This window comes from Thamnophis elegans, chromosome 11 (genome assembly GCF_009769535.1).
Source record: "Thamnophis elegans isolate rThaEle1 chromosome 11, rThaEle1.pri, whole genome shotgun sequence".
Classification (NCBI taxonomy): Eukaryota; Metazoa; Chordata; class Lepidosauria; order Squamata; family Colubridae; genus Thamnophis; species Thamnophis elegans.
Genome location: NC_045551.1, coordinates 8416989 through 8430808, shown reverse-complemented (window position 1 = coordinate 8430808; position 13820 = coordinate 8416989).

Here is a 13820-nt window from a genome sequence, read left to right as displayed (position 1 = left end):
GGGGGCTTGTGAAATATCCAGCACCACGGTAACTGTGAATGTTGAGTATTTTAAAGTGTTGTTTTGTTTATTTATCCCCTTCTCTTGTTTATTGTAAGCCGCCCGGAGTCCTTCGGGAGTGGGCGGCATACAAGACCAATAAACTCAACTCAACTCAACTCAACTGGTCCCTGAGTAAGGTTAACATGGAAGTATCAAGGTGCACCCATAACTACCTGCACTGCCACATTCTACAACAACTACAGCTTCCAGATGGTCTTCAAAGGCAGACTATGTAGAGTGCCTTGCAGAAATCCACTCCCCAGTTGACTTAACACAACTCTTATTACTAAAGGGTTGATGGAATCCTATCAGAGTTTCATGTTTTTAATTTGCAAGGTAGATGGTTTATTAAGTAAAGTCTCTGGTTTCTGAGCCGCTGGTGTGTTCACATTTTACACATTGTTTGCAGAGGTGGTATTCTATCAGTTGAGACCGGATCGCCTGAACCAGTAGCGGAAATCGTGGGTGGCTCTGCAACTATACGGCATCCCATTTAGGTCAATTTTTTTTGCACAGAGCACATGCAGGGATCATGCGTGGTCACATTTGCGAGCCGGTAGGGAAGGTAAGTGGATTCCATCCCTGATTGTTTGCATTGTTGGTGCAGAATAAGAATATCAACTGTGATAATGCTCTGAGGTGCATTACTACCTCGGGTGTAATTACAGAGGTGGAATTTGAAGGACCATATTTGCTATAAATTATGAGAGTATAGAGTATGTGGAAGACATGGAAAAATTACCATTCTGTTCAGATTCTGGGGGAACATTTTACATAGTGAACTTTTCACCTGTGAATTAGCACCAATTTAAAATAAAATATTTATGCAGTTATTCCTATCTATAAGATATTGAACATTAAGATCAAAGCCAATACATGATGCTGGCCCATTGAAGGAAGGGAAATAAATGGGGAAAAACATGCTGCCTACATATAAGTTAAAGCTGAAGGACAAGGAGGAAAAGGAGAAAAAAATATCTATAATAGCAATATAGCAATAGCAGTTAGACTTATATACCGCTTCATAGGGCTTTCAGCCCTCTCTAAGCTGTTTACAGAGTCAGCATATCGCCCCCACTATCTGGGTCCTCATTTCACCCACCTCGGAAGGATGGAAGGCTGAGTCAACCTTGAGCCGGTGAGATTAGAACCGCTGAACTGCAGATAACAGTCAGCTGAAGTGGCCTGCAGTACTGCACCCTAACCACTGCACCACCTCGGCTCTTAAAGCAATTGGAAGAGCTTCATATACAGGTAGTCCTTGATTTACAACCCCAATTGAGCCCCAAATTTCTGTTGCTAAGCAAGACAGTTATTAAGTGAGTTTTGCCCCATTTAGTGACCTGTCTTGGCACAATTGTTAAATAAATCGCTGCAGTTAAGTTAATAACATGTTTGTTAAGTGAATCTGGCTTCCTCACTGACTGCTTGTCAGAAGGTTGCAAAAGGTGATCACATGACCCTGGGACACTGCAACTGTCCTAATTATGAAACAGTTATCAAGCATCCGAATGTTGATCACATGACTATGTGTGTGGGAATGCTACAACGTAAGTATGAAAAAGGTCATAAGTCATTTTTTTCCAGTTCTATTCAGTGGTGGGTTTCAAAAAATTTTAGAACCTCTTCTGTAGGTGTGGCCTGCTTTGTGGGAGTGGCTTGCTGGCCATGTGCCTGGGTGGGAGTGGCTTGCCAGCCATGTGACTGGGTGGGCGTGACCAACTTGTAAAATGTGGTGAAACTCATTTAACAACGTTCTTGCTTAGCAACCAAAATATTGGCTCAGGAACTCTGGCATTGAAGTGTGCAAGTCTTAAAGCTGTCAAGTTACAAGACCCTTGCACCCCTAACCCTTTAGAAAAAAAAAACCCAGTGGTGTTCAAAGTTGACAGTTTTAAGACTTGTGGACTTCAACTCCCAGAATTCCTCCTCTCGCTCTTCATCTTGATGATGTGCGGATGGGGGGGGTGGAGGGAACTGGAACCGGTTCTAAACGGCACTGTAGATTTGTGGAACCTCTTCTATAGAAGAGGTTAGAACTGGCAGGAACCCACCCCTGGTTCCATTATAAGCTTGAACAATCACGAAACAAATTGTTGTAAGTCAAGGGCTACCTGCATGTAAGATAATAGAAATGGTAAATACTAGTGTAACTCAGGAATATTCACAATACACATGAATAAATCAAACAAAATGTTTGGCCAGATTTTGCAAATGCACATGGTTTATGTATTCTACATAGTAGAGATTGTGTTATTTCTGGTATCCCTGTCCTCTATTCACACAGTAAATAAATAATCATTCATTTCAATCACTACAATGACAGCATATTCATTCTCTCGTAGAATACTTTTCAATTTTCTTATGATTATTTTTCCAGTCTGCTTTTTCCTCCACTAAACAATTGTTGGGTGGAACATTTTTGTCCTCTTTTGCAAATCTGGCTTTGGATTATAACCTTTAAAACCCTATTTTCGGCCAGCATTGCAGAACCAAACTTCTCCCCTCAAAGGGAAAATCTCTCCTTTTCTGCCTTTTGTAAGATAGTGTTTCGTAAACACTTTGCAGCGTATATTGAACAGATTGATCACAATATCTTGCCACATTTATGAATCACCCAGGAAGAAGATTTTTAAACTGGTAGATTCTGAATTTATGTGCTGTAGCTTCTTTATTTTCTTCCAAAGCTCTTAGCATGTCCCAAACCTCTCACCTTTCTTTTACTCACTCAAGAAATCCCCAGACCACTGCCACACTACTAGGGAAAATAAGAAATACTCAAAGACATTTAACATGCTTGCTCCGATGATTAGCAGGGAGAGGGGGAACGCTCTGTGGTTTCCTAAGCTTGAAACAGCAATTTCATTTTTCATCTTCACTGCTGCCGCTTCTGTTCTAAGCACTTTTGAAATGGCCTGTTGGTCTCCTCTCAAAGAATCTCACTACTAGTGGCTGGTTTTTATTTACTATACAAAACAATTTTTTCAGTGCAGGTCAGTAAAATGAACAAAATTAGACTTACTAAATAAAACCTACAGAATAGTCTAAGCACAGATACACATAAGCACAGAGCCAAGGTGGCGCAGTGGTTAGGGTGCAGTACTGCAGGCCACTTTAGCTGACTGTGATCTGCAGTTCAGCGGTTCAAATCTCACCGGCTCAAGGTCGACTCAGCCTTCCATCCTTCTGAGGTGGGTGAAATGAGGACCCAGACTGTGGGGGCAAGTTGCTGACTCAATTTCCTAAAAAAAAATTTGTAAACCGCTTAGAGAGGGCTGAAAGCCCTATGAAGCGGTATATAAGTCTAATAAATAATAAATAAACAAAACCCACAGACATTCATGCTTTCACTGTTTGCTATCAACCATGTGCAAGTTTTACAAGCTGCAGAAAACAAACTTTGCAACGGTGAGTTATCTTGACATCCTTATCTCCAAGAAAAATTGAATATAAAATTCTCATCCCGGAAATGAGGGCAGAAGATATATTTAATAGTTCTTTACAAGAGATTATAAGGTCGTTTTTAGTATTACTATTTTTCTACATGCAGAATTTTACAAAATTTTCCATTCAGCTGTGCTGATAGTATAATATTGAACCATAATTATATAATTGCTCACCAAAATTTATTATTTGTTAAGCTGAACAACGTTGCACTGAAATCTGCATTGCTATTGGGTTCCACCACAAAACCGCGCTTGACTAAACCGCGCTTGACGAAACCGCGTAGCTGACGTCATCAACAGGGCAACAACAGCGCGGAGACAGAAGCACGCTGTAAATGCTAAACCTAAAATTAACCCCTAAACCTAAACCTAACCCTTACCTTAAGTTGAATCGGCTTGCTTTCAAAGCGCTATTTAAAGCGCCCTTCTTTCTCCACGCTGGCTGTTGTCGTCCTGTTGATGATGTCAGCGACGCGGTTTAATCGGGCGCGGCTTAGTCAAGCGCAGTTTTGACGGGTCACGTTGCTATTGTCATAAGTGAGAATTTTCTCTCATGCTTGTGCAATTCTGATTACAATTTTATATTAAGGATAATTTGCTTAAGCACTGCCATTCCCTAATTTTGTCCACAGGCTTTGAAAACACACTCTCCCCCCCTCCCTCCGTCCATCCATCCAAATGGAAGTTTCAAGGATGAATCATATATGTCATATTTGTATTCGCATCTAATATTTATTATAATTTCATGCCAAATTTCAATAAAGAAATATTGTTAGAAGTATTTCTGTATTTACTATAGGTATGTCAATATCAATGGTTTTTCAAGAGGCAACTGGACTTCCTTGGGGTTTCTTTTTTTATAATTTTTTATTTTCAAAACAAACATACGAATCCTCCTTCTTTACATACTGTAGAAAGTGTATCAGTTGGTTACAAAAGGCTTTCGTGCATCTCTTCCACCGTCATCAAATATAATTCATATTAATTCTAATATCTTAACTCGGATATTTATTATATTACCATCATCATACCTCCACTTTTATTTGACTATGATTATTTAAACGTCCTTAATCATAAAATATACCAAGATTTAATACATAACCACATACTGGCATTTCATTTACTCATTTATGAAATCCTCCATTAACGTTAAATCCTCATATCCTGTTCTAGCTAAACATCCATTATATTTAATACCAAAATTTTCTAATCCTCCATGTATATAATTTATTATCATTATCCTTTATTTAACAATGTCCTATATCATAACATTTTCCTCCTATTAGTTAAAACTTAGCTGTGTCTAATTTTATTCTTTTTTATTGTTATTGTTATTAAGAACCTTTATATATAGTCCAAAACTTTCTTGTTTTTCTTTGATGAGAAGCGAAACATCTTCCCCCCCCCAAAAAAAAACAGAAAGTCCAGTTGCTTGACAACCAGTATAAATAACTTATTGTGACTTCTTTGAAAATCCTACTTACCTACAGAACTTTCCTGAAATTGAGCAGTGTGCCTTTTTCAAGTTTTGAAAAGGCGGGGAGGGGGGAGCTATTCAATGGCTCTTGATGAAAAGCAGTGTAAACATCTTGTTAGAAAAGTACTGATTAAAAACATCTCACAGATCACCATCATTCCATTTCACAGTAGTCCTTCTGCAGTCTATTTCATAGAAAATAAAAGTGTTTAAAGGGCTGATAACTGACACAAGGAAGGAAGAGCTGTTAGTAGATAATGTTGTGGCCCAGCAGGAGCCATTGGAGCTGCCACCAGACTCCCGACAGCGAGGGGCCCTATGAGTTGGCTCTGGAGGATGTGGAAGACCTTGGGCAGGGTTCCGACTCCGAGGAGGGTGCAGAGAGGCTGGTTGGCCACCAGGAGGCACCTGAGCCTTGGACCAGTGGGGAGGAGACAAGGTAGAGTCATCCGGACGCCAGCAGTGAGTTGTTCCTGGATGCCCGCACCGAAGAGCGAATAGGCATCAGGAACAGTTGCGCAGTTACAGGAGGTAATTGCACTCAGCTGGTGGTCATTAGGCTCCTCTCCAGACTATAAAAGGACTGCTTGTGCACACACCCCTCTTGCAGAAGTCAACGCAGGAACGAATGTTGGAGAACATGATTGTGAGCTTGGCAGGCTGGATTGCTGCCACGCCTTATCTGTGCTGGATTGCTGCCCAAGCTTGTCTGTGCAGGTTTGTTGCCAAGGACCTGTATGTCTGTTAATTAAATGCCGTAACTTATCTTTGGCTCGGAGAGTGTCGGTGTGGGACGAGGGGGGTCAGAACAGTAGATTAAGTCATTTGGCTTTCCATCTAGGCAGGGTAGCATGCCCTGAAATATTTCAGGGGGGAAAGATGTATTTGTCAGGCAGCAGAATGAATGCGTCCTGACAAGACTGGCTAGCAATGTTTGTTTATTGCATTATCCACATATTACATATGACAGAGCAAAGGCAAAAGGAACAGTAGTTTGGCCAGGAGCACACATGAGCTACTGATTAAAACAAAACACGGTGCCGTTTCCAAAGACTTAGTCATCTAATTACACTGCCAATCAATGACATGCCATTAAAAGTAGGGGCTTAAATCAAAGCACTGATGCTTGGCTCAGTCAATGTACCTTTTGGATGCCACGCAGCCTGAGAAAGATTAATATTCATAACTGAAGTTTTAGCTCCCGGGTTGGGGATTAACATTAACACTTTGGGAAGAAGAAATGCATTAATTACTGGATGAGCCATGGAAGTCTGGTACCTATTAAAGCAAATTTGCTGCCATGGTAGTCAGTAAACATTTCCTAAACAATGCTTCGCTTAAATCAAGCTGCTTGTGCTGTTATTTTTTCATCTGCCAAAGATGCAGAAGGATAGTCATAACCCGACAATTTCCTGGCCTCCAGTTTAGCATCAGTATCAGAGCCAGTTGGATCTAGTGGTTAAAGCCCTAGGCTAGAAACCGGAATACCATGAGTTCTAGGCCCTCCTTAAGCGCATAAGCCAGCTGGGAGACTTTGGGCCAGTCACTCTCTCTTAGCCAACTCACCTCACAGTGTAGTTATTGTGGGGACAATAAGAAAAGGAGGAGGAAGCATTAGGAAAGTTTGATACTTCTGTTATTTACAAAAATAATAAATGCAGGATATAAGCGTATGTGAATGTCCATTAGATTATAGTATCTGCATTCAACTAATTGTCAAAGAATAACTATTAGGAAAGTTGAAGATGGTATTAAAATTGGCTTTGTTTCCTATATTATACCCATCAACTCTCTTATCTTTCCAGTCCAACATTTTACAACAGCTTTTGGAACAGTCCAATACTTTAACCAAGAATGAAATACATACATACATACATACATACATACATACATGTTCTGATCCCCTCCTCCATCCAGTAATGAATGCAGAGACAAGCTTAAATGGAATGTCCTTTAATAACAAGACCAGAATCTCGGTGGCTGAAAGCCAAGTAAGCAAACAGATAAGGACCTTGGCAGCAAGTCCTGACGAACCTTGGCAGCAATTCAGACAAACCTTGGCAGCAATCCAGTCCTGCCAAGTTAGTTATGTTCTCTTTAGTCAATGCGTTGACTTCTGCAAAAGGGGCGTGTCACAAGCAGTCTTTTTTATAGTCTGGAGAGGAGCCTAATGACACCAGTTGCGCTGCAATTACCTCCTGTAATTGTGTAATTGTTCTTGATGCAGAGTAGCTCTTCGATGACGTGCATCCGGGAACAACTCACTGCTGGTTTCTGGATTACTCTCCCTTGTCTCCTCCCACTGGTCCAAGGCTCAGGCGCCACCTGGTGGCCAACCAGTCTCTCTGTGCCCTGTCCAGGGTCCTCCATATCCTCCAGGGCCGACTCATAGGGCCCTTCACTGTCGAAGTCTGGTGGCAGCTCCAACGGCTCCTGCTGGGCCACAACAGACTTCTAAGCAAACATTATTTTTAATTTTTATATACAATATGTTTCATTGATCATATTCTAGTGTAAGTCATGTGATGGCTGTGCCACAAAACAGAACTCACGTGGTGCTTAAGAGCACCCTGGATTTGAAATCTCTGCTTATTTGTCAGGTTTTCCCTTTTCCGCTATTTATTTATTTAGCGTATGCTATATCTTACATGGACCAGCTATATATATTAATATTTCATCTAAATTAATAGTAAAGGTAAAGCTTTCCCTCCCATGTATGTGCTAGTCATTCCTGACTCTAGGGGGCGGTGCTCACCTCCGTTTCAAAGCCGAAGAGCCAGTGCTGTCCGAAGACGTCTCCATGGTCATGTGGCCGGCATGACTCAAGGCTGAAGGCGCACAGAACGCTGCTCCCTTCCCACCAAAGGTGGTCCCTATTTTTCTACTCGCATTGTTACACTGCTTTCGAACTGCTAGGTTGGCAGAAGCTGGGAAAAGTAACGGGAGATCACTCCGTTACGTGGCTCTAGGGATTTGGAACCGCTGAACTGCCAACCTTTCTGATCGCCAAGCTCAAAGTCTTAGCCACTGAGCCCACTGCATCCCTATAGATTAATAAACACACAGTAAAATATAAACGCTAAAAAGATCTGTGTTCAAATACCATCTAACCACTGAAGCACAGCATGATTTATATGAAGAAAAAAAATAAGATATTGGACAGGTGTATGCCCTTAGGTTACAGCTGATCATAGTCACACTTAGGGGAAGTTGTTATTCCCCATTTATAAGAGATTCCTGGCAGATGCCGTCTGAAAGTGCAAATTCTCTTCAGGATGTCCATTGCTGGTGTGACAGTGTGACAGCCTTTTTTCTTTGGAGCAATCCATTTAGTTACCTATAGGAAAATCATTGTTAAAGTTCTTGGGCAGATGTTAGAATAGAATAGAATAGAATTTATTATTTGTATGCCGCCCTTCTCCGGGAGGACTCAGGGCGGCAAACAATTCAAGGGGAAAAGGGGGACATAAAAAACAAAATACAAATAATAAAAGTAAACAACAGTCGCACAACTATACATGTCGAGAGGGGAGGGAACTCATCACCCCCAGGCCTGCCGGCAAAGCCAGATTTTGACGGCTTTTCGGAAGGCCTGGAGAGAGGTGAGGGTCCGAATCCCTGCAGGGAGTTCATTCCAGAGGAGCTGCCACAGAGAAGGCCCTTCCCCGGTAATAGCCAGGTGGCATTGGCTGGTAGATGGCACCCGGAGGAGGCCAACCCTGTGAGATCTAATGGGTCTGTGGGAGGTAATTGGCAGCAGGCGTCTCTCAAGTACCCAGATCAAGTGCTGTGCAAGTGCCAATGGGGGCTTCCTGAATTTGAGTCTTTCGGCTGATAAATGTGGAAGGTCAGCTTCCTCATTTCATTAAAGGATTAAAAGACAAAAAATGTGCCCCCTAGATTTAATTGTTATTTTACAAACTCACCTTCAATAAACTCTACTGTTTGCCAATAGCTAGTCATTAAAGTCCTGGAGCTCAGCAATTTAAAATCAGGCTGGAACTAATTCTGGAGACTCTTTGGGTTGAATTTAGTGTGAGGCTTATTCAGAAGCATGAGATCTCTTGAACTAATCCCCAGATTCTCTTCTGGCTTAGAAGAAATCAATAGCGCCAGCTGATTTTTAAAATGTCTGAAGCTCTTCAGCTGTCACGCCTTATTTTTTTATGAAAATAACTTTGCTTTAACAATAATAATGTCACTTGTCAACTTTAATCCTCCAGATTTAATTTAAAAGGACACTTGATATATGAACGCATCAGAGAGATCTATTTGTGAGAAGAGAAAGCAATGCAGTTTTTCAAATGTTACTCATTAAGTGCATTAAGCTAGGTGGGATCAAGTCCAGTCAGACCATAAAGATCAACGTGATGTGGAATCCCCCCCCCCAGTTATAGTTTTACCTCAAGGAGTTCAAGTCTTATATGGTTATCGGAATTTATCTACAGTTGTCCATTAGTTGATCTAGACTAGGGGTGTCAAACTTGCAGCCCATGGCCCGGATGTGTCATGCGCTGGCCAGGTTCATCCCTGGTTTAGTGAAGGGGGGTGGAAGTGATACATCACATCAGTGGTGGGTTTCAAAAATTGTTCGAACCTACTCTAGGGTGTGGCCTCCTTTGTGGGAGTGGTTTGCCACCCATGTGACCGGATGGGGGTGGCTTGCCGCCCATGTGACCGGATATGAAGATGCCGACGACACTTGTCAGAACCACCTTAAATTACCCCACACACAGCACTGGCATGCATAAGAATATATGTAAACTTGTTTTTTAAAAGGCCTCTTTGGTTTGCGTTAAAACAACTTCAACACACGCAATGTTCTGATTGCACCACAAACGCAGTCGTCACCCTTACCTTTCACAGAGGCACTGAGTTTTATAAATATGAGCATGATAGTGTAGAATAATCCTATCCAAGGACCAGTGGTGGGTTTCAAAACATTTTGGAACCTCTTCTGTAAGTGTGGCCTGCTTTCCGGGTCCACTGGTGGAACCTCTTCTAACCGGTTCGGTAGATTTGACCGAATACCGAATAGGTGGGAACTGGTAGGAACCCACCTCTGCATCACATGATGTGTCATCGTGAGTTTGACATAATGGTGCTTTTTAATGCAACAAGAGTGACAGGTTCTTGGATGAGAAGCGAAATGTCTTCAGAGAAAAACCAGAAAGTCCAGTTGCCTCTTGAAAAAGCACCTTTGGGACAACTGTGACCTGGATGACTGAGAATCTTCAAGAGTGACAAATGTTCAGTCCCCAAATCCTATGTGCCTCTGACATTTTTAAGAGGTTAGTGTATAGAAATTATACGATAAGCCTAAATAACCTTAACAGATTTTTTTCCCCACATAAAGTTTCCCATATAACATGTTTCTCCTCACTTTAGCCACAAAAAGTCTGCCCACCTCCAGTATAAAGCATTTCTAGCATCAATTTTCTTTTGCTGCCACATGTTGTCCATTCTTGTGTGAGTGATGGAGACAATCTTTTAGGTCTGTAGGCTATGGAGCAGAGGTGGTTCCTACCATTCGCACCTATTCGGTAGAACCGTTCGTCAAATCTACCGAACCGGTTAGAAGAGGTTCCACCAGTGGACCCGGAAAGCAGGCCACACCTACAGAAGAGGTTCCAAAAATTTTTGAAACCCACCACTGCTATGGAGTATTAATGTTAATGTACCAGCCTGTTCCAGTATGAAGGTGTTAGTTAACAGTTCTACTAGCAGCCAAAACTGCTTTCATTTCCCTCCTGGCCATAGAGGAGAAGTCCTCTCTTTTCATAAAGTAAACACAGATGCACAAATGCTACTCTCCTTGTAGCAAGTTAGTAACCTTTGTGGTCTTTTGTATATGGTTCCCATAAGACCAAGGAGTCCGAAACCTCACCAAAGCTGGAACCATTTCCAAGCCCCCGTCCCCTTGTTGGCAGTGCCGGATTTTCCTATAGGCTAACTAGGCTTCAGCCTAGGGCCTCAAGATCAAGAGGGGCCTACCTTCAAATTGTTAGCAAAATTAAAATTACACTATTCTAAAAACAGTGAACACTAAAACACTGAACCGAAAATAAGGAGAAATTCTACGCTATAGACTAATAAACAAACATAAAATGTATTGGTTAAGATCGTTCCAGCGCCGCGGGAGTTGGGGAGCCCGCCCACGTTCCCGGCACCGGCGGTCAGGCGAGAGGCGCGGCCGCTCCCAGTAGCCGCCCTGTCGACGCGGAGCCCCCATCGGCCAGGCAGGTGAGGGCAAGTGGGCCGAGCTGGGCAGCTGAGCGCAGCAGGGGAGGCGGGTGGCCTCGCTGCCTTTGCCGCAGAGCAGAGCCGCCCTCCGTCGGGAGGCCAGCTATATATATTGATATATCACAGTAATGATGTATTTTATTGTCTCTCATGTAATTTACAAACTTAAAAATGGGAGGTGAAAGGGCCTCATGAGTGGAATAGCCTAGGGCCTCTTTTCATCTAAATCCGGCCCTGCTTGTTGGGCCCAACATTATATCCACTGAGGCTACACTCAAGCATGAAATCACCCTTGATCCTCTTGGTCCAAGCCAAGAAAAAATACTGTATGGTTTGGTTTGTTTTGTGTTGAATTTCTGCTCCACGAAATGGTTGAACAACGTGCTCAACTGATTCCAGTATTTTTCTCAATACTCTTTCAAGGCAGGGGACCAATGCCCACACTGGAGAGTCCCTGATCCAGGGCTAGCTTCCAAGAACATTAAATTCCATCTGCCTTTTTCCTTTCAAAGCCTGCTTAGTTTCCTTCCCGCACCACCCCCATGTCAAAACCTGGCCTTTTCTTCCCTGGGTCTTTAAAATTAGGAGATTCTCCAGCCAAAGATTTGTCATGTTTCCAAGCTTTCCCTGCTGCTTGATTTATATTCCACAAGCACATTCCAGTGTCCTGTGCTGAATCTTAACTGACTTACCTAAAGACATGAAGCCACTTCGGCTTAGGCTGGCAGATCCAGTTTTCTTCCAGGCACTGCAGCCCCTTCAGCCAAATGGACTGTGTTCAAACAGCGCCATCGGTATACAGGTCCATTCTAAAATCTCCAGCTCACTCCTTGACAATGTTGTGCACCTCACATCTGCTCAATCAGGATAAGGCTTTAGGGCAGTGTTTTTCAACCTTGGCAACTTGAAGACGTCCGGACTTCAACTCCCAGAATTCCCCAGCCAGCTGGCTGGGATATTCTGGGAGTTGAAGTCCAGACATCTTCAAGTTGCCAAGGTTGAGAAACACTGCTTTAGGGGAAGTATCACCTATTCTTAGTTGAGATGGTAGAAAAAAGCTTTCATTTGTTGTGTTTGCTTTCTATAAATATGCATATAAAATATCAACAAGGGTACTGTTATAGAGACTAACTTGATTTTGCATTTAATAACGGCAGCAAGGCTGTTGGTGGCGCAATACTGGAAGAAGGAAGAATTGCCTACTATTCAAGAATGGACGTTAAAAGTCACAAACCTAGCAGAGATGGCTAAAATATCAGCATATCTCAAGGACCACTCAAATGAGAGATATAAACTGGAGTGGAGAAGATGGATTGACTATATTCAAATTAAATATGAGACTAAGAAATTCCAGATAGTTTTATGACTGAAGAAGCAAGGAATGATATAATCTGTTTAGAGTTAGCCTAACAAAAGAGAGTTAAAGCTCAAATGAAAGATGATACTAACTTTTTTAAAAGTTTATTTTAGAACATCTTTGTTAAAGATTTATGCCCTGTATTTGTTCTGGGAAGTCGGGTGGGGCGGGAAGGTTGGGGAGGGTCGGGGGGGGAGGTAAATATTTATAAAAGCCTTTTTTTTTCAAAATTTTTCAATTAAAAAAAATATATCAGCAAGGGCGAAAGGACATTCTGAGGAAGCGAACAGTTCTCCAGATGCATTTGACCACTCCTCCAGTTGCAACCCTAATTCTAGTGAACGGCAGTTAGAAGCTTTCACCGGTCGCTAGAAACTTTCACACTGCTTGTGTACCTCTTTACCACTTGCTTCTACCTAGTGGTCAACTGGGTTTTTGCAGCCCAGATGTGATAAACCTCAGCTTGCCTTCTCTCCCTCAGGGTACACCCAGAAAGCTACTTTAATATGCTCTTCTTCCATTCCATGAGACAATACAAAATACAAGTGAATGTACTCTGTTTCTACTTGAGAAAGAGTCCATAGCCGTACTACTAGCAGTATTGCTTGGTAAAGAGGCCAAAAATACATACTCTTTTCTCCCTTTTTTTGCCTCCCTCTGTGTTCTTAGGGGTGTCATGCAGGGCCCTTCCTGCCACTAGGCAGAATGAAGCAGCTACTACAGGAAGTGAGGTTTGAGTAAATTAGAAGGGAGAGATGTTTGTGGTCCAGAGAAGAGGGGAGACCTTTTGAGATGTGTTTGCCTATGGCCATGTTTCTCAATCTCAGCACTTTAAGATGTGTGGAAGCAGAGGTGGGTTCCTATCGGTTCGCACCAGTTCGGTAGAACCGGTTCGCACCAGTTCGGTAGAACCGGTTCGCACCAGTTCGGTAGAACCGGTTCGCACCAGTTCGTAGAACCGGTTCGTCAAATCTACTGAACCGGTTAGAAGAGGTTCCCCAGTGGACCCGAAAGCAGGCCACACCTACAGAAGAGGTTCCAAAAATTTTTGAAACCCCCACTGACAGACACACACACACACACTCACAGAGAGAGAGAAAGAGAAAGAAAAGAAGAAAGAAGAAAGAAAGAGTGAGAGAGAGATGAAAGGAAATACGAAAAAGGGACAGAGATAAAAGGAAGGAGAGAGAGAGAGAGAGAGACACATGGACGGCAACCACTCCCACCAGGTCACATGGCCAGCAAGCCACCCCAC